Source organism: Hetaerina americana, unplaced genomic scaffold, assembly GCF_022747635.1.
Source record: "Hetaerina americana unplaced genomic scaffold, ioHetAmer1.1.p SCAF_31, whole genome shotgun sequence".
Lineage (NCBI taxonomy): Eukaryota > Metazoa > Arthropoda > Insecta > Odonata > Calopterygidae > Hetaerina > Hetaerina americana.
In genome coordinates this window covers 3,400,175-3,425,063 of record NW_027286886.1, presented here as the reverse complement: position 1 = coordinate 3,425,063, position 24,889 = coordinate 3,400,175, and the positions used below count along the sequence as shown (strand labels likewise).

Sequence of the window (24,889 nt, the reverse complement as noted above, 5' to 3'; positions counted from 1 at the left end):
GGTTCGAAATGAAGAGGTGGACGGAGGGTCGTTAGTAAAGGTGGACCAAGGTGACGGATTTAAGGAATTTCAGGAACATAGGAGCATTTATGAAATGAAAATGCATGTATGACAGAGACGAATGAAGTCTACAAGGATGTAAGAAGTTAAGGGAGTAAGACGTAGTCCTAGTTCTTACTAGGCGACTGACAGCAGAGGTCATTTGTGCCATTAGGGATAGGTGGTTAACTTGATAGTGATAGGTCGGATGCCCAGGGAGTGGAGGAAGGGTGGAGAGAAACCCGGCATCGGCATTAGCGTACTCCTCACGAAAGATGGTAAGGGGTTCACAACGTCCCATCCGATGGAAGGTGTATTTCACGTTAAGTGCCCTGCACTTGGCTCCTCAAGTAGGGATCGGGTTGCCTCTGAAAAATCCTGCTACTGCAATATTCGTAGCCTTGCCTTCAGGGTGCGTAGCCAGTACACAACCCTATCCCTAGGGATAGGTCTTCTAAAATAATATAAAATTAGGTTTTTTGACTTGGTCGTCTCCCTCTGATACAACCACTTCCCACTGCGCTAAGCAATGATTGGAACTTTTTGGTGGACTGACAATCTAATGTTGATTAACGCAGAACAGATCATCTATTTAGGGAAAGTTTTGAAGGAGGGTGGGCAGAGTATCAGGGACATTAATAAGATTTTCGCTAGTAATTGGTGACTCGGAGTTTACGAAACGGAGGGAGTTGACGACAGACACCTTAATTAAAGATGCAAAGAAAAGATTATATAAACCTTTCATGTGAGCGGAGTTCTGTGATAACATGGAAGCCTGGTCTGGGACAAGCGAATATGCGCCAACTGGAGGTCTATGAGATTGGTTGTGTAGAAAAATGGACAAAATAAAATGGACACAATGGCAAACCAATGATTATATACTATGGATTTATTTATTTATCGACTTAATTGGGCGAGACTGAGACGTATAGTCCCTTCTTCCACCTAACCCTTCGACATTGCATTGAAGACAATTACATGCCTCTTAATTCACACCCAAGCCTAGGTGGATTTTCCTTCATCTAGGCGGGAACTGAACCCCTGACCTCAGGGTTTTACCACGCCGCGCGGAAGACATTACCCCGCCGCCACCGGGGCCGGTGAAAATGGATGGTAGAGGAAGAGAGATGGCTGTTGGGAGAAATCCGAAGAATGCAAAACAAATGGAACCAGGAGATTACGGAGAGGCAATAGGATGCTGAAGACAGTAATAAATGGGAGAATTCTGGGAACGAGAGGTAGATGGAGGAAAAGAATATGCACATTGGATTAACTTAAGTTCAGCAGAAAGAATGCAGGAATAAAAAATGAGTAATTTTTAAATGGAGTACGGCATTTAAGAATATTTTCGTCGAGGTAATAGGTTAGGGATTAGAATTATTGTGTAGTGCCATGGTCTATCGATAACCTACTCTAGCCTGTCTGGCTAGGTTAGGTATATCTTAGGCAATACCATATACGAGGGTCATCCGGAAAGTAATACCCGTTCGTGCCGCATGAAGTGCTGACGACGCGAGTAGCCGCTGGACGAGGTCAGATAGCTTCAGTGGCTTGTCTGCCTTCTCTGAGCCAAGTTGCGTGACGCTAGCATTGCCTGTGTTGTTTCTGTGATTGTTTACAATGTTTAAAAAAATTGAGAACGCCGCCAGTTGTGAAGTGAGGGCAGTGATTAAATTCCTCAAGGCAAGTAACGTTCGCCCATGTGATATTCATCGCCAATTAAAGGAGGTGTATGGAGACAATGTAATGGACGAGTCGTCTGTTCGGCGGTGGTGTCGCAACTTCAACATGGGGAGGGGGAACACACACGACGATGAGCGTTCGGGGAGACCGTCTGTCATTACAGACCAACTGGTGAGCTCAGTTGACGAATTCGTGAGGAACGATCGGCGCGTCACAATTGATGACATCTGTGAGCATTTTCCCAATGTTTCTCGAACAATTGTTCATGAAATTGTTAAACACCATCTGCATTATGCAAAAATTTGTGCAAGATGGGTCCCTCGCGTATCTCAATGAGCTGTCGGCGAAGGACTATGCAGCAGGAATACAGAAACTTGTCACACGTTATGACAAATGCCTTAATTTGCTTGGAGATTATGTTGAGAAGTAGTTTAAAGTATCCTCTTTCAAATAAAATTTTTTATGTTTGTTAATATTTACTTTTGTGCCTTTATTTCACGAACGGGTACTACTTTCCGGATGACCCTCGTACATATTATATAATAGGTATAATATACATATATTATATAATAAGTATGATATGTGGGTCGCGGTAGTCCGGAGGGCCCGGGTTGGATTCCCGGGAAAGCCTATCTGTGAACCTTCAGCTCCAACCAAGCTATGTGATTTTTCGGGATTTCCCAGATCTTCCTGGGAAACCATAACCGGCACAGGGAAATAAACTGGCCCCTCTAACTTGATGTGTGTATTTCACACGCATGTTGGACTTAGTACTGGGTGATTCTACCATCACCTACCAAACCGACCTTTGGGTGGATTACTGTGTTTACGGTGTTTTAGGATTAAGCATTATAAAGGTAGAAATATACATAACCACACACACATTATATATATTATACCTTAAATATATTAGGTATGGAGGAAACCGGCAGCAGCAGGACAGAAGACGCAGAAGAAGAAGAACAATTTAGTTACAATAGGATCTTGGAATGTTAAGACAAAGTTGAGGATAGGCAAATTAGAGAATATTAAGCGAGAGATGGAAAAGGGAATTATAGATATTTTAGGTCTATGCGAGGTGAGATGGAAGGGTAGCGGGGATATCTAGAGTGATAATTATAGAATAATATACAGCGGCGAGGACGAGAGCTAACGAGGGGTTGCCATAATATTAAATAAAGAGATAGGAAGAAGCGTGGTCAACATAGAACAAGCAACGGATGGAATATTACTGGAAGAGATAAAAGCAGAACCGACGAACATGGTCATTGTTCAGGTATACATTTCACCGAGTAGCCATAAGGAGGAAGAGGTCGATAGGATATATGATCAATTAGAGGACATAATCGTGGGTGTTCCTTCAGGGAAACATTTGATAGTAATGGGGGATTAGAATGCGACGGTAGGCGAAGGAAGAGATGGTGATAAGGTGGGGGACTACGGTTTAGGCACGAGGAATGACCGCGGGGAGAAATCAGTTGAGTTCTGCAGGAGACAGGGGTTAGTCATCACCAACACTTGGTTTAGACACCACAAAAGGCGCAGTAATTCATGGAAAATGCCAGGTTACTCAGAAAGGTATCAGATAGGTTATATTCTGGTTAGACACATGTTTAGGAACAGTGTGATTCATTCTTACAGCTTCCCGGGAGCGGATGCGGACTCTGACCACAATTTAGTTGTTATGAAATGCAGCGTCCGTTTCAAAAAGATAAAGTACGGGCGGAGGGTTAGAAAATGGAATGTAGAAGAATTATATGGTTTGAAAAGGAAGGAATACAAACAGGCGGTAGAGGAAATCATAGAGGATGGTAAAGAGCTAATTACTATTGAAGAAAAATGGGAAACTATCAAGAAAGGGTTGATTAAGCCGCAAAAGATACTCTTGGAACCATTAACGCGAAAGGACTAGGAAACCATGTATCACGGATGATATGATTACAAAGATGGATGAGAGGAGAAAATGGAAGAATGTAAAAACAGTCAGGCAAAAGAAAGTGCAAAAAGTTAAATAATAAATTGTGACGGGCAACAAATGAAGCAAACGAAGCATGGTGGAAGTCGCAGTGTGAGGATATGGAAAGTTTGCAGAGGAAGGGTGAAATTGGTGCGCTATACACCAAAGTTAAATGTTTATCGGGAATTAAGAAAGGAAGATATGGGCTAGCAGTTAGAGATAAGTCGTGTAAGATAACAGTTGACAAAAAAGAGATCCAAGAGAGATGTTCTGAATTAATAGAAGAACAATATGGTAAAGAACTTAGGCGAACAAGGTTAGACATGGAAAAAGAACATGACGTAGATGAAGATAGCTTAGGTCCAGGAACACTCGATGATGAGATAGAAAGGGCATTAAGGGAGATGAAACTAAGTAAGGCCGTGGGGGTAGACAACATTCCTGTGGAAATACTAAAAGGGTTAGGAAAATATGGGAGGAAGAGGCTATATGGGCTGATTCATAGTATCTATGGGGAAGGAATCTGGCCGGAAGACTTTGTGAGATCAGTGTTAGTTCCTATTCCGAAAAAGGTAAAGGCTACATCATGTGAGGACTACAGGACAATAAGTTTGATATCCCACGCAGCTACAGTTGTTCTCAGGATCATCAACAAAAGGATAGGCAGTAGGGGAAGATGATTACTTAGTGGATGATCAGTTTGGGTTTAGAAAGGGGATAGGTACGCGTGATGCCATTGCAGTAATGAGACACAATCAGGAAGTATTTGCAGGCAGGCAGTTTTAGGAAGAGTTGTAAGGCAGGGTTGCCCATTATCACCGTTGCTGTTTAACCTGTGGAGGAAATGATTAAAGAGGCATGGGAAGAACTGGAGGTAGGAATGAAAGTCGGTGGAGAATTCGTAAAATCAGTTAGGTTTGCTGATGACCAAGCTTTATTCCGTCAGTCAGCCAAGGGGTTGCAAGCATTGCTGAGTGAATTGGAAACTCAGTGCGACAGATATGGGATGAGAATCAATATTAATAAAACAAGTTATGCGATTTTCTAGAAAGAAAAAGGCTAAGCTAGCCATTAAAATAGGAGGGCAAAAACTATAGTAGGTAGAACATTTTACGTATCTCGGAAGTGTTTTGGACCAACACGGTCAAAGTAGTAGGGACGTAAGGAGAGGAATAGCGCTAGGCAAAGAGGCTTTCACGAGGGGTAGGGATTGATGACAAGGAAGTTGAGTAATGATATTAAGAAAAGACTCGTAAAAACCTCGATATGGACCGTAGCCATGTACGGCGCGGAAACGTGGTCATTGAAGCATGAGGATAGAGGTTTTTGAAATGTGGGTGTGGAGAAGAATGGAGAAGGTGAAATGGACCGAGAAGAAAACAAATGAGGAAGTACTTGGTATGCTGGGTGAAAAGAGGGGTCTGCTGGGAAAAATCCTATGGAGGCAGAAAAATGGATGAAGGGCGTATTAGCCGGTAGTGGGATGTTGAAGACTGTAATAGAGGGGGAAAAGTTAGGCAAACGAGAAAAGGGCAGGAACAGGATAGGGATATTGGACGGGATGAATGGAGGTAGGAAGTACTAAGAGATGAAGAGGGACCGGATGTAGGGTAGGTTGCTGGATTGTGTTTTGTTAGGAGCCACAAAATATTTATTTGGTAGTTTTGTCCACCCATAAACCTACCTTTACCGGTAGATAACCTAATAATACTATTAGGTATTTTATATATATATATATATATATATATATATATATATAATTCTACCAATACGATATGTGCCAAGACCAGCACAAAAGGTACGGGCTATTTTCCAGAGAAAAATAACTGTATTTGTCAAATGAATGATTTTTTAATCAATTGAAATCTTTTCAGAACGAAGGGGATCCGGATGGTGCGGTGGCTAACGTACAGGCTTCCCACCGAGAGGGCCCGCGTTTTAATCCTGGAGAAATATTTTTCAGCGGTATCCCTTTTTGAGGTGCTTTGTGGAGAGCACATTGAGTGATTACGACGTCCATCGGATGGGACGTTAAACTGTGGACCCCTTGGTTCCTCTTGCCAAGAGTAGGCTAATGCCGACGCCTATGTTCTCTCCACTATTTCTTTCCCATCCATCCCTAATGGTGCAAATGACCTTAGTCACCTCCCATAAACACTATCACTACTTCACAACGAAGCATTGTGGCATTCCAATATGAAAGCGGAATTCGCAGTACCATGAAAATTCAAGGCCCCCATGTCAGATTACCACGGGATAATCGAGGAGTTTGAATCTACTAGTAATTTTAACATCACAAAGGATCCTTTATGATAGCATTATACTTTACGAATATCGTAGCAATCGTAATTGCGGATAACACACAAATGCACATAGTGCCAATCGACCAAATTTTCTCTCAGGGGGCCCATAAGATGCTCGTCATTTGAGGACTTTTTTCTAGGTTGTTCATATCACTAAAATACTGTTCAACCCAGCGATTTGTTACGGCAAGCCGTCGCCTGAACTTCTAAGTGATAGTTGAAACGGTCACATTCGGAATTTCTTGAGATTCGTTGAGCAGTGAGTCAAGCGTTTAATGCACCTACCTACTATGCGGGATAGCCGGGTTTGATTTCTGGAGTTGGCAATGCTTTCGTGAATATACTTTAGCGATCTGGTCCTCATCTATTTATTTGAAGACACCTTGGATACATTTAGCGGGCATATAGGGCGGAAGTTAAACTCTTCGTTTTCGCATTCTCCATAATGATAATGCCGGAGGTGGGTTGCTCTCCTCCCCGTCCTTATATAATCTCTTCCTCGTGTACCCAAGGCGCTAATTAACCTCGGCTGTGAAGCGCCACTCGAGAAACGATTCACCTGAGTTCCCCCAGAGGACATCCGCTGAAGAGGGTGCCCCGCCGCGCCCCTCACTTGCCTTCGCCCCAGGAAACCGACCGCCTATGAAAGGTGCTTCTGGAGCATCCATAGTTCAAGGCCTCATTCTCTCCAACTCTCGCCGTTTCGTATTCATTCTTTGACTGCTTTCATATCATTCGATTATTGTTAAATCTTATTCTTTCAAAACCCCCACAATCTTCCTCTGTTGCATGCCTTCTCCAGATCAAGAAATACAGACTACATTTTCTTTAGCACATCCATGGAGTTCACGAGCTCCTAGTTGTGGGTGTTCAAACAGCTGATCGGAAGGTGCCCCACTGAGAATAATACCGCAGTGAACTCAGAATATTATCAGCACTTATCAATGCACCGCATGGATGGTGTGCACAATAATTTAGAAGGGAATAGGCCCTCCATTACCATTCTCCATTCACACAAGCAAAATCACATATAAAAGGTATGCATACCAAAGCGAAGGGAGTAGCAAGGCGAAAAGAAAACTGATGCAATTCGTTCTCATTAGAATCGCATACAATTTAATAGACTTACAAAACGCACCATAATTATCGGTAGGTTATCGCTGATTTTTTTTAGTAGAATCACTCACAGGTTCGTCCTAATTTACTCTTCTGAAGCGAATAACTCATTTCCAATACAGGGTTCGTCCGGAAAATAAGTGTACTGATTTTTTCCCGCCGCTCCAGGCGCGCCCAGCACCGCTCTGACGGGCTGCGATTGGAGGGGGGTATGTTGGCAAGCGACGCTGAAAAAGGCAGTCGGCTCTGAGCTGTGGTGTAGTGAGGAGCTCTGTTAACGCGAACCTCCACGCTCGACCCACGTCACGGAACGCGATGCCGAAGTTTTTGGAGCAGCGTTATTCCATCAAATTTGCGGTAAAGCTTGGGAAATCGTCTACCGAAACTGTCGGTATGATTAACCAGGCTTACGGGGAGTCAGCCATGTCCAGAAACATGATCTTTCGGTGGCACAAGATGCTCGTGGAGGGCAGAGAAGAGGTCGACGACGAGTCTTCGAGAGGTTCCCGATGATGCCTTCGCGGGAGCGTTCCAGGAATGGGAACGCCGCTGGAACAAGTGTATCGACTCACAAGGGTCCTATTTTGAGGAATATTAGCTTAAGATATGTAAAAGTGCAATAAATTTTTTTTCCTGAGCTCAGTACACTTATTTTCCGGACGAACCCTGTATGTCAATATAAAGTAAACACCATTACACCAATCGAAACGAAACATCATGCTCTATTAAAAATTCATCGCATTCTCCTATCTTTTAACTACTCAATGAGGAGAAGTATTTTGTATTGACTGCTATTCCACGAACTTATGATCTTACGCCACGAAAACGTCGAGTGAACAAAATGAATGAGGATTATATGAAACTTTTTTCTCTCTTAACTGCATTTTTGCTCCCTTCCGCATCATCTGGGATCCCGATAAGCCATCGTTGGCTTGCCATAAGGTTACTGGAGCTTGGTGGGACATCATAGACCCATGGAATTTCCGTGACGGGGCTTGAGCCATCACCTTTGGCGTAAAAAGCGGGTGATTTCCTCCCTTCACTTACCTAGCCCGAGAAAAAACGAAATCCGCGCCACCTAATCTCAGCAAAGGATTTGGAAAACAAGAGCATTTTTTGTCTAAACAGATCTGTTTTGTAAATTACAACGCCCAGATGCTGGAAAAACTGCAATTTCCGGCGCAATGACTATTTTTTTCTTATTATTAATAAAAATAAGCAAATAAATCGCAATTCCATGCACTTTGCGTCACGAATGAATTATCAAATAGATGTAAACTAATGTAAATTTATTTACATTAGTTTACATGATGTCGTACCTGATGTCGTACCTGATGATGCCGCAAGTCGGTGAAACGCGTTGTGCCGTATAATAAAATCTGTGGAAAAGTACGAGTCTTTCTTTCTATTTCAATAATGGATAAATTTATTTATATTATTAAAAATTAAAGAAATCTTATCTTTCGATCGGATAAAAATAATGTCTGAATAATGACGAATGGGCTTTGATAGCGACATGTAGTTTTTAAAGATGTATCTCCACGTCAAAATGTCTCAAATACACCGGTGACTTGAAAAGCAACGTGAAACAACTGCATGTGTCATGTTCAAGTGGCTTGGTTGATGGTTTTAGATTAACCATCAACTACTGAAGAAAATTACTTCTAATATTAGAAGGCCAAAGTCCTACGCGAAAATTGACTAGTGGGTGTTGTAATGATAATCACACTAAGAATGCAGAATAAAGTCGTACTTAAAGTAACGCACGAATGCAGACTCCCAAAAAAAATAAATATAGGGAATGGTTTTAAACGTGACTTCGTTAAATTATTTCATGACTAAGAGAACTTAAAATAAATACTTAATAATCCCGCATTAAAATCTTTACGGTTCAAACCAATTTTTGGTCCCATGTAATATTATAGTTACACCTGAAAATGTTGCAAATCAACAAAATCTGGGTCGAGCACTAAAAGGATTAACATGGAATCACTAAATTTTTGAGCTCTTTGAATCAAAAAGCCAAAAGTCTACGAGATATAGAACTCATCTTTGAGCTATAACCCTTTACTAATCTGAAAATCAACACGTGAAACAAGATGGAAAATTGTTATCATGTACTTATAATTTTAGATGTTTCCCTTAGCATATTCAGCCGTAAGGAAAATACTGAAATTCGACCAAAATGCCATCATTTTGAGCCAAATTTCATGCGTGCAACGCTACAGATAATTTATAATAGTGTGGCAAAAGAATAAAAATGAATAAAAAATATCGTATAAAATAACATGAAACTTTGGATTTTAACGAGGAAAGCAACATTATTTATAACACCTTAACATATATTCACACCTACATCCACATTGACCGTTACAAGAACTTGCTCGATAAACATTCCGTTTTAATCTTGTTATCAGAACAATAAATATACTCGTTTCCGAAACATGCATTTCACGTGATCCGAAGATTTATTGCGACGGGCTATCGATATCATTTCAATGTATGCACGCCATCGCAAACTCAATAATCGCCGGGATAAATATATTCCATCTCGGACCCATCGGAAACGCTTTGCCTCCACAAAGGCGCACGTTAATCATCAACTGCGTCGCAATCCTTTGATCACCCTCCTCGCCTTCCATCATGTGGTGCTCACTTCTCACGTGCATAATAACCAATGACACCACGGCCTACTGCTCTCCTGGCCTCACTCATTTTCATTAACGAGACTGCAATACCGCGCCGCTCACGTTATGCGAGGAACGACAGCGCACACCCTTAAAGGAATCGCTCCCCTCCCTGGAATACGCCCAAGGTTGCATTTCTGGCCAGCCGTGACATTGATGCGGAGGCGATTGGAATCCCACGGCGTCACCATCCCCCCCGAGCTGGGCGAAATGAGCCAGGAAAATCAAGGCCCCGTCAGTGCAGTCAGGGTTGTCACCAGCAGTTTGGATCACTTTGGCCGTTTAAAAGTGTGCATATCGCAGAACAGAAACATGAATAACCCAAGGTCACCTTGACCTTAGGGTTATTATAATAGGGCTATTATGTAAAAGGCGTGAAGGGATTCCAGTGCCATAATACATTAATAACATCAATGATCGTAATAAATATCGATCCTATATTGTGTACCATTAGAGTAGATAGGTATAGCAAAACTGGAAGCCATTGATATGCGGCCAGAACAATATTTTTCAGTCCTAATTTTTTTAAAAGATACTATTCACTCAAAGCTAGCACGTTAAGCATCCAGGAGAAATGTACCTACATAGCTAAAATCCGGATATATACATGCACATTACTTCGCAATGAGTATGATATTATAGTGAAAGGAGTCTCACTACAAGGGAATTCAATTCGCATTCTTTTCTATGAAATGATTGAATTAAAAAACCTCGCTAATTATTCCTAAGGCTTATTTTTTACGTATAATTCGGTGAGAAGAGCTCACCTGACAGAGACCAACGGCAATTTATATTATACCATCAGAGTAGAATAGTATACAAAAGTATACATAACCCGCGCTCTCCGGTCAGTATTCCAAAGATCTACCACGTTCCCCATATGCAGAATAATTAATCCAGATTTCTCGGATATCTCTTAGTGATAATTAATCAAAAGCGATACGCCTTCGCATATACACCAACGGGTAGAGAGTTGGACTGTGCATCCTCAGTGCATTCAAACAAACTAACTGATTTTTCGGGTACCATATCTTCTTAGCAAACCATCGGCGGCACAGGGAAAGGGACTGACCCCCCTAACCTTATGTATGACTTTCGCATGCCGTTGGAATAAGTACAAAGTGAGCTCCTCCCTAACTTATGAGACCAACCTGAGAGTCGGTTTGATAGTTAACTGCATACATTTGAATAATAATTTATTTTCATCCTAGCCTATCGATCAAAATTCTTGGTTCGAGTAAAAGGAGAAATAATTCAAATGAGCGAATGTACATTTTGTTAATTACAATGAAAATGAAACAATTAAGTTATACGTATTTGAATGGCGAAAAATGTTTATAAAACTATGAAAATGAATTAATATGGCACATTATGGATCCTAGAACTGTTAAAATGTTAAACTTGAATTATGACAGTTACATGTATTTCCTTTGGAATAGCCGCATGTGAAATTCTTCGAAAAGGAAAGCCGCTAACTTTTTAATACGGCAATAACTCCACAATGGGATTCAATTGAGGTTAATAAGCAAAAAATACTTTGCAAAAATTCGTGCGTATTCGGTATCAAAATTATACGTTGTAATACTCAAAACTCAAATAGTGACTTTGTGATTTTACGGGTACCAGGTCTTCCTGGGAAACCATAACCGGCACAGGGAAAGGAACTGGCCCCCCTACCCTGATGTGTGAATTTCACACGCCGTCGGGCTTAGTACTGGGTGAACTCTACCATCACCTACCAAACCGACCTTCGGGTTGATTACTGTGTTTATGGTTACATAATAAAATATATAGCAAAACATGTATACTAAAAATTAGCATGAGCATGAGTTGTGAGCATGTGCCAGCTTCCAAGTTGTAATTAAGGGCACATAGTAGACTTTAAATCAGAAAAGAATTAAAGAATTAAATTAAGAAGAAAAGAATTAAGAAAAAGAATTAAATCAGAGTGCGACGATCTTATAGCCATAATTTTTCAATTTCTCCAATGCTATTACGTTACCCGTATGCGGAGCAATATACTAGCTTTGATAATGTTCTGGAACTCTGCTAGGAGTCATTCAAGAAGAGGTTCTGGAAATTATTTAGGGATCCTCCCCAACGAGCGATTAATCTCAAAAGTTTTTCTACCTCGTTGAAACTACATCCTGCAGTAATTTTTGGTAGTTTTGATAGGGATGTCATTTTTTTTCTTTCTTGCCTCATCCTTAATTTAGCCATTGGGATGGCTGTCCCTTCTTCTGCAGTACTTATTCCGACATAATAATGGCCGCATTCCTTTTATAATACCTGGTGAGCAAACCAGTATCCTATGCCCACATTATTATGATTTTTTAATTACCTAAATGACAAGGAAGGCCTTCACGGCAATTCGTTTTCGTTTCTGTAATACACAACAGGTGTTTCCCGCCTATTGTATTCATTTATATAATTTTCACGTTTGAATAACACCACATGGAAATACTATTTGTGGTTGACCTAATATTATTTCGTGCATAGAATTCAGATCTAAACGTTTAGAAAACTACAGTTTCTGTTATTCGACCATTAATGGTACCTGTAAGTTCATTAAGAGTATTGATGAACAATAGCTGAGGCACCATGGGAGACACTTTATTGATGAATACATCTACTCACTTTTTAAAATAATTTTAATAGGATACGATCCATTCTAGTACAGTGTCGGTACATAAACCACTGACGGATCTCTTTCTATAATAATTGATAATCTCGCTACAGGCTCGCAACTTCATACATGCCAATTGACATTAATTTGAATTAGAAAAATATACAATTGGAAAGGCATCAAATACTAAATAGTGTATGATGTGTCTATATATGATACTGAAAAGAAGGGCTAAAAATTAAGTGAATATATGAGTCAGGAGTTAAAAAGCGTATCGCATTACATAGTGTTGTGGAGAACGCTAGAGTACATAGGATATACTTTTAGGCACCAGCTAAATAATATTTCGTGAGAGTATAATAAAAGACAAAATTGAACGAACAGCTGCAAGCGCGAGGCAAAGGGCCGAATGCTCAGGGAAAATGTAGACAGCATTGAAATATATGAATATAAAATTGTGAAACGTTCACTTCGAAAAATCAAAAATAAGAAAATAAGAGAGCTTAATAAAAGAGCTTTCACCCACCATTGCAATTCGCTACTAATGTACATTAAATTAGCTTGATAGAATCATATATTGACTTAACTTGCCAAAATATAAAGATCATATCAAATACTACCCACAGACAAACGTAAGACGTAATACGCCATGTTTTGTGCCGAGAGACAAACGTTATGGCCGGCTGCGACGCTGAGGGAGATGAAAGAAACATTTACAAAACATTCTTAGCATTTAAAATTACATTGAAATCTTGAAATTAATAGCATTATGAAAGAATGGTCAGAGTATTCTATTGCTTTCCAAAATTTTAACACGTAGAAATGGGTATGAAAGTCAGTGAAATGCGCCCACTTTACATGAACGTTCCGGATAGCATAGGGTTAAAACTTTACAGCAATTCATTTGAGTGAAGTTTTTTGATTTCATGAAAATGAGTAACAAAATATGGCAAAAAATATAAAACCAAGTATAGAAAAGATTTATTTTCTACGTCTCTGCAATCTTAAGAAATCGATTCTGTATGCCACCAAGCGGCTTGAAAACTTTCCAACTTGTATATTTTATTAGCCTATTTCCACTTGGCACATTCCTTTGATGAAAATCCAGCCGATTCACGACTACTTTCGCCACCGAGAAAGAGAAAGAAGGAAACAATTAAGGCGGTATTTACCCTTTACTACGAGCATTTTAGAAGAACTGTGGAGTTCCTAAGACTTTCTGAAGTCATTTTTGGATTTATTTTATACACTCGATCATTGATTTAGGCTGACAATGACCCAGGATGCCAGTGTAGCATGCACATGAAAGTCGTTATCACTCATTTGAGCGACTACTAAAATAGCAGTTTACGCCTAAACGTAAACCAGTAACCAATATCTTGTAACATGCCTATGTCACAAGAGCATTTCTCGACTAGTTCATCATGGTCTAACAGTGGGCGAACTGATAGCGACCCTTTGTGATCCGCAATTCTTAAGATGGCAAATATCCCGAGAGATTTAATCGAATACATAGTCAAAGAGTTAAGGATTAGAGATCAACTCAGAAAGATAGTCTTTTAATACATAGGCGGATGCTCAATACATAATTATAGAGGAAATACATAAACATATACTACTGGAGGAAAATATAAACCTTGAAAGCTAAATTTTAAAAAAGTGACGGAATCCAATCAACTGATTTCGTATCGAACATTGGAGGACGATCCACAAATGTAAATTGGTCTACTGCGGGGAAAGTTCACAGTTTCCCCTCACACCTGACGTCCCAGTCAGCGGCGGGCATCTATCCCAAGTGATAAACAGAGTAATTCCAGTCCCCAACAAACGGTAAACAAGGTAGAAATACTTCGGAGAAAGCCGCCACAGTTGTAATTTGAACTCATACTTTTGACCTGTGAATATCCTAGCCATCACATCTAAACGAACTTCCGAAAAGTTGGACAAAACAGTTTCTTCATGTGCTACGAGCTCCCTAGGTTCAATGAGATAACATTTGTGTGCGGGTGAGAACACATTTCACCCGGAATATAATTCGCCACAAGTATTCACTTTTCGCTCGATCAAGAATGTGTTAGAAGAGAGGAGCTAGATTATAAGGCCTACGACTTTATAAATGTGTTTAACATCCTTCTTGCTGAGGAGACATACACGGTGGGGAGATCTATTTATTAACTTATCATTATTAATATAATTTATCTATTTGAATTTAGTTGGTAAAATCTGGAGTTGTAATATGGAGTATAACAAATTTCTCGGTATTTCAAGCAAACTCGTGAGACCTGTACCTTTGCAAAAGTCCTAGTTATCCTACTCCCCTTGGAACTGTGAGTGGAGATTGTCTTCCTAACGAAGGCAACTTTCTTCTTGCACGTTATGGGACAATCTAGCAAATCTTTCTCGAACCCTAGCAACGTTTTCCTTTCTTTCATATTGTTTTCAAATCAATATTCAAAATTTCCACGAAGCGTAGCCAGAGGAAGTTGAGTTTAAGTATTTCATTGTCCTCCAATGATTTGTTAACAGAAATGTGCTAAGTTTTGTAAATGTGCAGCTTACGATACTAACATGAAATAATAAATCTACTACTCCCCACTCACGTCCTGATAGATGAAACATTTCTTTTATGATGGTTTTGCATAACTATAGCACGTGTTCCCATGAAATGAAAAGTGAGTGAGTCCTACCTACCTGACCTAAATTCTTCATGCATATCATCAATTTCTATTGTTTATTTTATTGGTAGTAACAAATTTATCCTTCAGCGTTCCCCCAAAATTTCAATAACTTTTCATGCAAAACATCTTCCCATTATTTTACCGTTTGGCGTTCTGTGCAACTACCGTAAAACATTGGAGAAAGATAATTCAGAGTCTATCAGCACTTATTTTCCAATTCATGATCAATAAAATGATGCTGTTCTCCTTCACTGATTTCTTTCGATTGGATGCTATTACTTAAATGCAGGTTTTAACGTCGCTTTCCCTGGAGCCTGCCACCAGCGTCTAAATTCTTTCCGGTTGAAGTCGCCATAAATATTGAAGCTTTCCAAAGAATACCCGGGTTGAAAAACTCCTGTTTTCCCACTCCCGTCGCATACTGCGTGATTATTTGAGCTCTACGCTTCAAGCTCACGTTTGGCAACTCTATGGGGAAGACAAAAATTAAGCGCTAGGTAATACCAACGGGAATGTGATCGTGCACTCCATATTCATGAAGCAAGGTATAACGACCGCAGTGTGCCCTTGTTTTCAGCAAAAAAAAGGTTATAGCGCATTTATATGTCGTAGGACACTCACAAAAAACACGCGGAAATAAAAATTTTGACGTTATAATATTAAAGTTACGAAATTAAGGACATGTTTTAACAAAGTGCAGCCCCGTGGAAAAAAAGGTGCGTTCGCTAGAAATCGGTCCACAAAAAATTGTGAAATTTAAAACTTTTAATTCAATGCCATTTTTTTCATGTTTTCAGACATACGTAGACAGTTAGAATTTCATTTCTTAACTTCCTTTTTTTACTCATCACGCATGAGTTTAATATTCCCCGTGCTATGACCATCTACTTGAAATATTTTATTGAATTTTTAAAATGCATTGACTCGTAATCACACACAATTAAAATCTTAAGTTTCCACGTGCATTGTAATTCATAAACATATTACTTTTCTTCAACAAACTTGAATGGAATTAAGGAGGAACAACGTATTCAATTCCTTAACGCATCTTAAATTATGACTGAGAAAGTTGATAAACTTGGCTTCTCAAATATTAATTTTTGTTTGTACTGGTAGCCATGGCAAATGTGAGCATGTCATAATTCAGGAAGTAAAACTTTCCTGTCCTCTGCTGCCTAAATTTTATCCGAAATGGTATTCACGCTCATAGAAATTCTTCTCGGGTCTTTCACCGGTTGAGAGTCTCCGGGAGGGAGTTCAGAATGGAGACTCTCAACCGGTAGAAGATCCGAGAGGAATTTCTACACGCAATACTATGGGAAAGCAGCATATCTTACTACATTCGCACTTATTTCAGACATTTGAAATTTTCTCATAACAGCAAGGTTGAACTCATGAACTAAGTCCATACTAATAGTTGCAGCACCACAAATGGTAAGAAATTTCCCAAATATCAATCACTATTCCCACCAAATTAACGAAAACAGGAAGAGGAGAAACGCCAAAATTGGGAATTAACCACAAAGATGTAATTTTGGAAAGAGAAATACGATATGCCATAACATCAGGGATACGACAGAGAATATGCTGCTTAAAGACGGATACATTTGAATCAGAAGGAAGGAGTACATCGCAGAACTCTAACAAGGAACGAAACCTCCAGAGGATGGCTTAGCAAACGTAAAGGGCGAGATGGACTGATATGACGGCATAGTATTACTTGGGCGTGAATTCTACAGATGAGTGAAACAGGTAAAAAAAGAAAAGGCACCGGGAAGGGATAAAATCAAAGAAAAACTAAACAATGCAATCGGAGGAAAAGCCAAGAGAGCCGTTTGAATAAATTAAATACAATAAAGAGGAAGATAATCGGAAGACTTGAGAAGAAAAATTTAACAAATTCAATTCCAAAGGAAATGAGGACTGATTGAGGAGAATAATGCCAACAGGGAAGGCAGCAAATTAACATCCATAAAGTACTAAGGAACGGAGGGGGCCATCCTTTGCCGAAGAATGTTAGTTGGAAAAATAATACACGGCAACAAGTCGTTGCATGTAGCATTCGTGGATTTGGGCAAGACACTCGACAACGCTGAGTGTGATAAGACATGTATAAATTAACGGATACTCTTACAATTGATTTCAATGTCGGAAGGATAACCCACAAACACCCCAATAAACAAGGCGTACCATGTGAAAGACAATCGAAAGGAAAGAGGAAGTAAAACTGTATGAATGATTCACGCAAGGACGCACCTTTCATAGGACCATTCGATAATTTTTATTGGAAGAGGCAATTAAGAAGCACAGTGAATGGAAATCAAAGGAATTACCGTGAATGAGGAAGTAATTACTACGCAGATGACATCGCTGCTTTGGCAAAGAATCAATAAAAAGACCACTGGGTATTCTTCGTCTTAGTGGAACAGGTACTTCAAGCATGGAGGATGGAAGTCAGTGAAGAGAAAAATTAAATCTTAGCAAGCGGAAGAGATAAGCCGGTGGCAGATACGTATTCCGCTTCGGTGTGAGGAAATAAAGAGAAGGGCATCTTCCACCTATCTCGAGGACAGCATGCAGTGGATGGAAGAATTGCTCTAGCTGAGGTGAGAGTGCCATGAAGTGGCTAACTCTTATGCTCAAATAATATGAGTTTACAAAAGAGAAGGCAACACGCAAAAGTACTCGGATGAAGTGGGGTATTCTATTGACCAGAAACATGGACGAGCAGATTTGTTTGAGTACATATGCCTCGGAATCATGGTGCTGGAGAAAGATGCTGAATACCACAAGGACGAATAAGGTGGGAAACAAAGAAGTCTAGAGGAGAAAAGAAAAGCTTCTGTGGGAATAGGGCTCTGGGAGAATTGCAATGCTTCTTTGGTTGGAATGTTTATAATAAATAAGTATTCTAACTGAATATTTGATGATAATTTTAATAATTATCATCAAACATTCAAAAATTAATACAATCAACTTAAATCTATGCTTACTCTGATTTATTGCGAAGCTCCTTCTAAAATTCAAAATAATTATAAAATCATCATCGATGTGAGTACCAATACCTTGGTGCGGTCATTCAGTTCTGACATTTCAAAGAGTTAACCCAAAAACTTCATAGAATAAATAATACCAGTCACATTAAGCATAGTGAGTCAATTTCAGTAGATTATATGTATCGATACTGATTCAATATTTTTAACAGAGAATGACACATTCAATCAATCAATTTGTTAATGAAATGATAAGACAGTAACGTCGATTTAGAAAAAAATTGATTGAATCTTACGGCATCGCCTGCCTGCCATCATTAGTCTCGGAGCGATACTGCGGTGTGCAAGTGCTAGTACTTAGCGGTAAAAGACTGCTACATACAGGGTTCGTCCGGAAAATAAGTGTACTGAGCTCAGGAAAAAAAATTTATTACACTTTTACATATCTCATAAGCCTGTATAAGGCTGTTTATTCCTAGAGAAATATGTTTAAGCGATAATAAAATATTATTTAGACCAAAAGAAAGTAATAATGAAGAAAGCAATCCACCGGTCGAGGCAAGAATTTTATGGACACAGAGAGTACGCAATGATATATTTCTAAGTCCGGCCTAAAGCGAAAATCAAATTCTACGCTACAATAAGCCACTTGTTGACTGCACACGCTTTCTACCACCCTTCACTCCTTCCAGCATCCCTTTCCTCTCTCTACCTCGCTCACCTAAAATTCTCTCCTCTATCACAGTCGTCAACATTCCACAGCCACTCAGTACCCCTTGCATTCGCTTTTTCCAGCCTCATTTGAATTTCAAACGCCAACCTCCTCCCTTCGCACACCATGCATAAAACGTCTCCGATCGCAACAGAGACAAAAACTCTTGCAATTTTCCACTCAATAATCCAGTCGTTTCCATTCTTCATTTCTTTCCATCCTCTATTTCCATCCTTCTCCGATCGCTCCCATTTCTGTCTATTTTGTTCTTTCCATCCTCCTTCACACACGCATCTCAAAAGCCTCCAAAATGAGATTACTCCCTTATCTCAACGACCACGTTTCGGAGTCGTTTCGGTGTCGCAGTCTACGTTCTACATCAAAGTTTACACTAATATTTTCCACACTTCTTTCATCAATGTCCATGTCATTAACTGTCATCTATTTTCAAAAGTCTATTCACCAAATGTATTTTTTCTTTTAATGCCCGAGTTAATTTTCCAACATTCGTCTGAAACATACCCTGGATTAATGACATGTTCTACCTGCTATCCATTCTTCATTTCATCTTTAATGTACGATATAGCTCTTAGAGCTTAGCCTTCTTACATGCTTCTCGATAAACTTAACACCCAGGAATTCTTTTCATCGATTATCACCGCGTACCTAGCACACTGGTTCCATAATATGCAGCAATAATTGCAATCCCTTGAAATTATAATTGGAATAATTGAATTATGAAAGGAGTAATTGGAAGTGATAACGCAATCTAGTAAATAATAAGGGATAATGGTATTCGGGCTGCACACTCGGGAGGCCAGGCGTTTCCGTTGCCCGTTTGCCAAGTACCGGAAAACGGGAAAGGTGAAGTGAATGCTACGGTAGCAGATATTGCCAGAAAGATGTTTATCTTTTTCTCATTTGTGGTGTTTGAAGCTTCGGCAGCCGGGGAGGTAGATTCTTCCCCGCTTTTTGTACATGTTTGATTGAGTGCTGCCAAGGTTTTCCGAGGGAAAAAGATAAGCATTTGTAGTCTATGTACTCTGACGATTCAGGAAGCCTCCACGCTACAAACGAGACTGTAATAACACCGCATTAACTTTGCATAATTTTCGAAACCAAAGGCTGCTAGGAAAATTTAGAAATTTCTTTTTGTATCAACTTTTTTAAACTGGTAAACATAAATAAAATGAAAATTTTTCCATATTTTCAAAAGAAAAATACAGAAGAAAAACGTATATTCTTTAACGAACGCAAAGGGTTTTTTCCATGATTTGTTATAGCCATTATAAATACCAGCTAATTGGATTAAATAAAGGTTTTGCGATCAATACCTGTGTAATAAGGATCGCAGATAAATTCTTACATGATAAATTGATTCACGACGAATACCAATGAAGTTGGCTTTGCGCCCCTAAGTTCCCAAATTCCTTAGAAAAAATAAATGTGTTTAAACGTCTGTTTCGCGTAGTCCCCCAAAAATAAAAAATCCCTTAATATTGTGACCACACAAAATATTCCCACGCATTTAAATGTACAAAACAGAGTCTCTTGGGCTGCACATCTATTCCAAAGGCGGTAGGAGTAATTTTTTCACGGATAGACTGATGGACGGGCGGCGATTTCTCTGGCTGGTTTTCAGGAATGGGAGTCTCAGGTAAGGCTGGAGGCAGTTGGCTCTCAGTCTTTACGGAGTACGGATAGATCGTTTGCGAAATCTTTATAACGTGACCTCGTTACTCTCAGTCATGAACCGGTTATTGGAACAGCGCTACGCCATCAAATTTTGCGTGAAACAGGGCAAAACCGGGAAAAGGACTAATGATGTGGTCAAGGAAGCTTATAGTAATAATGCCATTGGTAGATCGGGTGTTTTTGAGTGGCACAAGTTGTTTCGGGAGGGTAGAGGAGATGTTAAAGACGCCGAACGTTCAAGACAACCCTCGACCTCACAAAGTGACGAAAATCTTGCAAGAGTGAAGGCTTTGTTTGACAGAGATCGTAGATTAAGGGTATGCATGATTTCTGATGAACTTGGCATCCATTTAAGTGATAACCATCGAATTGGGACCGAAATCATGGGCATAAGAAAGATTCGTGCAAAGTTGGTGCCGCGGGCGATCTCGGGCGAACAAAAGGAAAGTCGCACGGGGGCCAAGAGCTTTTCGACTATGTGCGTGAGGATCCAATTTTTTAGACAATGCCCCACCAGACTCTTTCCTCTTCCCCCATCTCAAATCCGTACTGATAGGTCGTCACCACGACTCGGTGGAATCGTTACAACAGGCTGTTACGAAGGAATTTAGTAGCAATACGGGCGCCGCGTTCCAGAAGGCGTACAAGGCGTGGAAAAACCGCTGGCAGCGGTGTGTGGACGTACATGGGTGCTAGTTGGAAGACTTTTCAGTGAATGTACCAATTCTGGCAATAAAATATTTTATTGAATCAGTCCTAGTACTTTTGAGAAAGACCTTGTATATACATTTGTGTGTGTATAAATATACATGTGTATATATATATATATATATATATATATATATATATATATATATATATATATATATGTGTGTGTGTGTGTGTGTGTTTTTGTGTGTGTGTATATATATATATATATATATATATATATATATATATATATATATATATATATGTGTGTGTGTGTGTGTGTGTGTGTGTGTGTGTGTGTGTGTGTACATACGTAAAAACCATAAATACAGTAATCAACCCGAAGGTCGGTTTGGTAGGTGATGGAAGAGTTCACCCAGTACTAAACCCTTTCCTCGCTTTTGATCTACCTCGAACCCTCCGGTCAAAATGCCGATGGCTAGGAGACGGCCAGGACGGCTATTCGATGGCTATTCTAAATACCAGCCACAGTTCCGTTAATGACTCACGTCCGTGGGGATATCACTGTGACTCTTTCGCACGGGAATCACGGTGGAATTATGACTCGCGTAGTATTCCTGCGGAGGGAATCGAGTTTCAACTTGGCGGGACTTGATGGCTCGGGTGACGAGGACCACCCATATACGTATGACCGGGAGGATAAAGTACCGCCATTTCATCAGGAATTAATGCCACGAAGGAATAAATCATAAAATTAAATTTTATTTAACAATTCAAACGTGGTGGTTTCAACTCAATTTGAGTTTTTCAGTGATGGCGTGTCCAGCTTCCTCTTTAAAATTACAGAAGAGCAGTTATCTCATTAATTTGTAACAAGATGCCTTATTTGACTTGAAAACAACTATTAAAAAACACCCAATATTATTTTTAATAGATGGCGTGTACTCTAAAAGGAGTTTCCGTTCATGAAAATCAGGCAAAATATAAGGTATTAACTATTTGCTTTTGGGCAGGCTAAAAAACACTAGGAATGATCCCACGGAAAATTAAATCATATCCGTAATTCTTATTGAATGATATAAAAAAGTGTTGGGTTGGGAACATGTTATCTGGCCGAAAATATTTAGCAATCTTAGAAAGTATAGGCTCGCGAGTAACACTATTGGTTATAACAAGTGTAAATTAATGCAAAACAATAAAATTTTGCGGGAAAAGGCATATGATCAAGAATCCATATAAAAACCCTCGCGGAATGTGAAACCCATATGAGAAAGTGTTAATCAAGGTAAAGTAAACATGTATACTTTAAGTTAAAAGAAGAGAAGCAGGATTTGGTTATAGGATACAAAAAATTACGGTCTTCAAATAGGGCTAATGATGGACGCCCTTCCACTCTATCAATCGCAGACCAGCATGTGTCGAATATTTTAAAGAAGGTGTAAGCCATGACCAAGAGGAGGTAATTGAAACGTAAATTCACATCCGCAAGTAGGCGTAACTAAAATGAAAAATGGAAGCAATATGAAAGTAAGTTGATTGGCATTACATTCGTCAAGATCGAAAGTAAGACATGCATTCGGACAGTGAACTCTCCAAATAAAGATGATATTTAATCTACACTTGCAATCAATGCTAAGCATTTTCGAATTAATGCGAAAGAATTATTCCGTATAGACTACAAGCTATTGAAAACAGAAACATCAAGGTACGTACGAAGAAAATAAGGATATGTACACCAGTATTATTCACTAGCGTGTAATTGATCGCCAGCCCAATTGAATCAAACCGCGTGAATGCGAGGCGCGATATAATGACAAACGGCTCCATAGCTTGACACTTGTGCTGGTAACATGTCTCGCTCTGTATTAGCAAGGTCTTCCAAATGGATGAATATCACATGGATGACTCACCTCGAGAGTGTGGACTGCTTGTCGTCATGGCGAACGGGCCACCCGTTGGCTCTCAGTCGACCAGAAGGACCTCCACCGTCTGCAAAAGGAAGAAAAATCGTGTTGTTAGCAGACAATCTAGTTATGAGATGTAGTAGTAGTTAATAGTGAGGTGACCGAGAGCTGGAGGTCATTTGTGCTATTAGGAAAAGGTGAATAATTTGGTTGAGGTAAAATTCTTAGGGCATTAGGTTACGGTAGAGAGAAACTCAGCTTCCATATTAGCCTATTCTTAACTGATGACGGCAATAGATCACACAATTTAATGTCCCATCCAACGGACGGCGAAAACTGACAAGTAGAGTCACTTGAGGTTCTCTCACCCACGTAGGGATCAGGATAACTATGAAGAATCCTGCCACCAGTGATATCCGAGCCCGCGCCCTCGAGGTGGGAAGCCAGTGTACTCCCATCTACTGCTCTAACTTAAGCTTCCATTTGTGAGAAGGGGAGATGATGGGTGGGAGGGGACCTAAGTCAACCCTAATTGTACTTGGCAACGAATACCAAGTTTGACGACCTGAACCCGGAAATATTTTCCTTTTCTCTGTCATAAAATACTTCTTTACGCCGGAAATTTAGGTTTCACATACTTCAAAGCACCACAGTTTTGACTTTAATTTCAAGGAACGTTTTGGGAAAAGGTAATGTCAGTACTCCATTTTAGAGCGCTCCGGAGGCCATTATTGTGCTGCGTAAGTAGTCTATCACACGTAAATAGTCTACCAAAAAAACTTGTCGAGCGCAACATAAATTTTCACATCCTAGGTGAGATTCGAACCCGCGATCCTTAGCTGTAGCTGGTAAGCTGTAGAAACCATTCCCCACCACGCGAACTAATGGAGGAGGATTACTAGGTTTATAGCAATTTAAGATTCGTCAGATCTAATTAGTTTTATGGATATTGGCATTAATATTTTTAGATAAACCGTTTGGAAATATAAAAAGTGGACGGATAATTGTTTTTTATTTAGCAATAGCGTAAAATAGATGACCCTCCCGAATAAAATTTACTTTCTTTACTCCATTCTAATATTTCAATACACCAGGCAGTTGATGTTTCCATTTTAAACGTTTAAAATTACAAATTGAAACTTTTCCTGAAAGAAAGCACAAGAGGCTTTGTAACTTTAAGAATGTAAACTGTCCATGATCCCTCGAGATTACCATGACACTTAAGATGAGCATAATAATTGAGAATTGCGTCGTTTATCCCATTCACCTCCTCAAAGAAGGCGAATGGGATAAAAAAATATGTTCTTCCACAAAAAACTCTCAGGCTATTCCAGGAAATTGGTTTCTAAGCGGAACGACAACCTTCCTCGAGTCGAAGTGACCGAGCACTTGCTTGGCACGCAACGACCGTGCACTTTTCTTCACCGGCGCATGTGCCAGCAGAAGAAAAAAAAGCCACTTGCTCTCACAACTCCCATGCTTCACCGTTACGAGTGTGCGGTTGCCTTGACCACTCGCCAGGGAACGAGGAGGAACCTACCGGTGCGGCGGGGGTCACTCTCCAACGGGCCGGCGCAGCAGCCGACGACGGCACGAGGAGGGACGGGGGAGGGCGGGGAGGTGCCGCAGAGTGTGGGCGGGAAGAGGCCGACTCCCGACACAAACCGTTTGTGCCACCACCCACACCGCATACTTCCAGCCACGCGGCCTTCGACCTGGTGATCAGCCGGTTTGCCGTCGTTGGAAGCAGATATCACACCTATTACCAAATAAAATTCGCACTTTCGGAGCGAGCAGGCCCTGTTCCTTCCCCATTCACTTTGAACCAGTCGCTTTCCCACGACG

At 40.1% G+C, this 24,889-nt stretch overlaps 1 long non-coding RNA gene across 1 annotated transcript in view; it reads right to left on the bottom strand.

Annotated features, from left to right (window-relative positions):
* The window catches only part of LOC139691275 (uncharacterized), a 201,301-nt gene that overhangs the window by 11,996 nt on the left and 164,416 nt on the right, over nucleotides 1–24,889 (bottom strand). Inside the window, exon 2 of the long non-coding RNA XR_011701581.1 lies at nucleotides 23,051–23,129. This is a non-coding gene — a long non-coding RNA (uncharacterized lncRNA). The remainder of the gene's footprint in view (nucleotides 1–23,050; nucleotides 23,130–24,889) is intronic.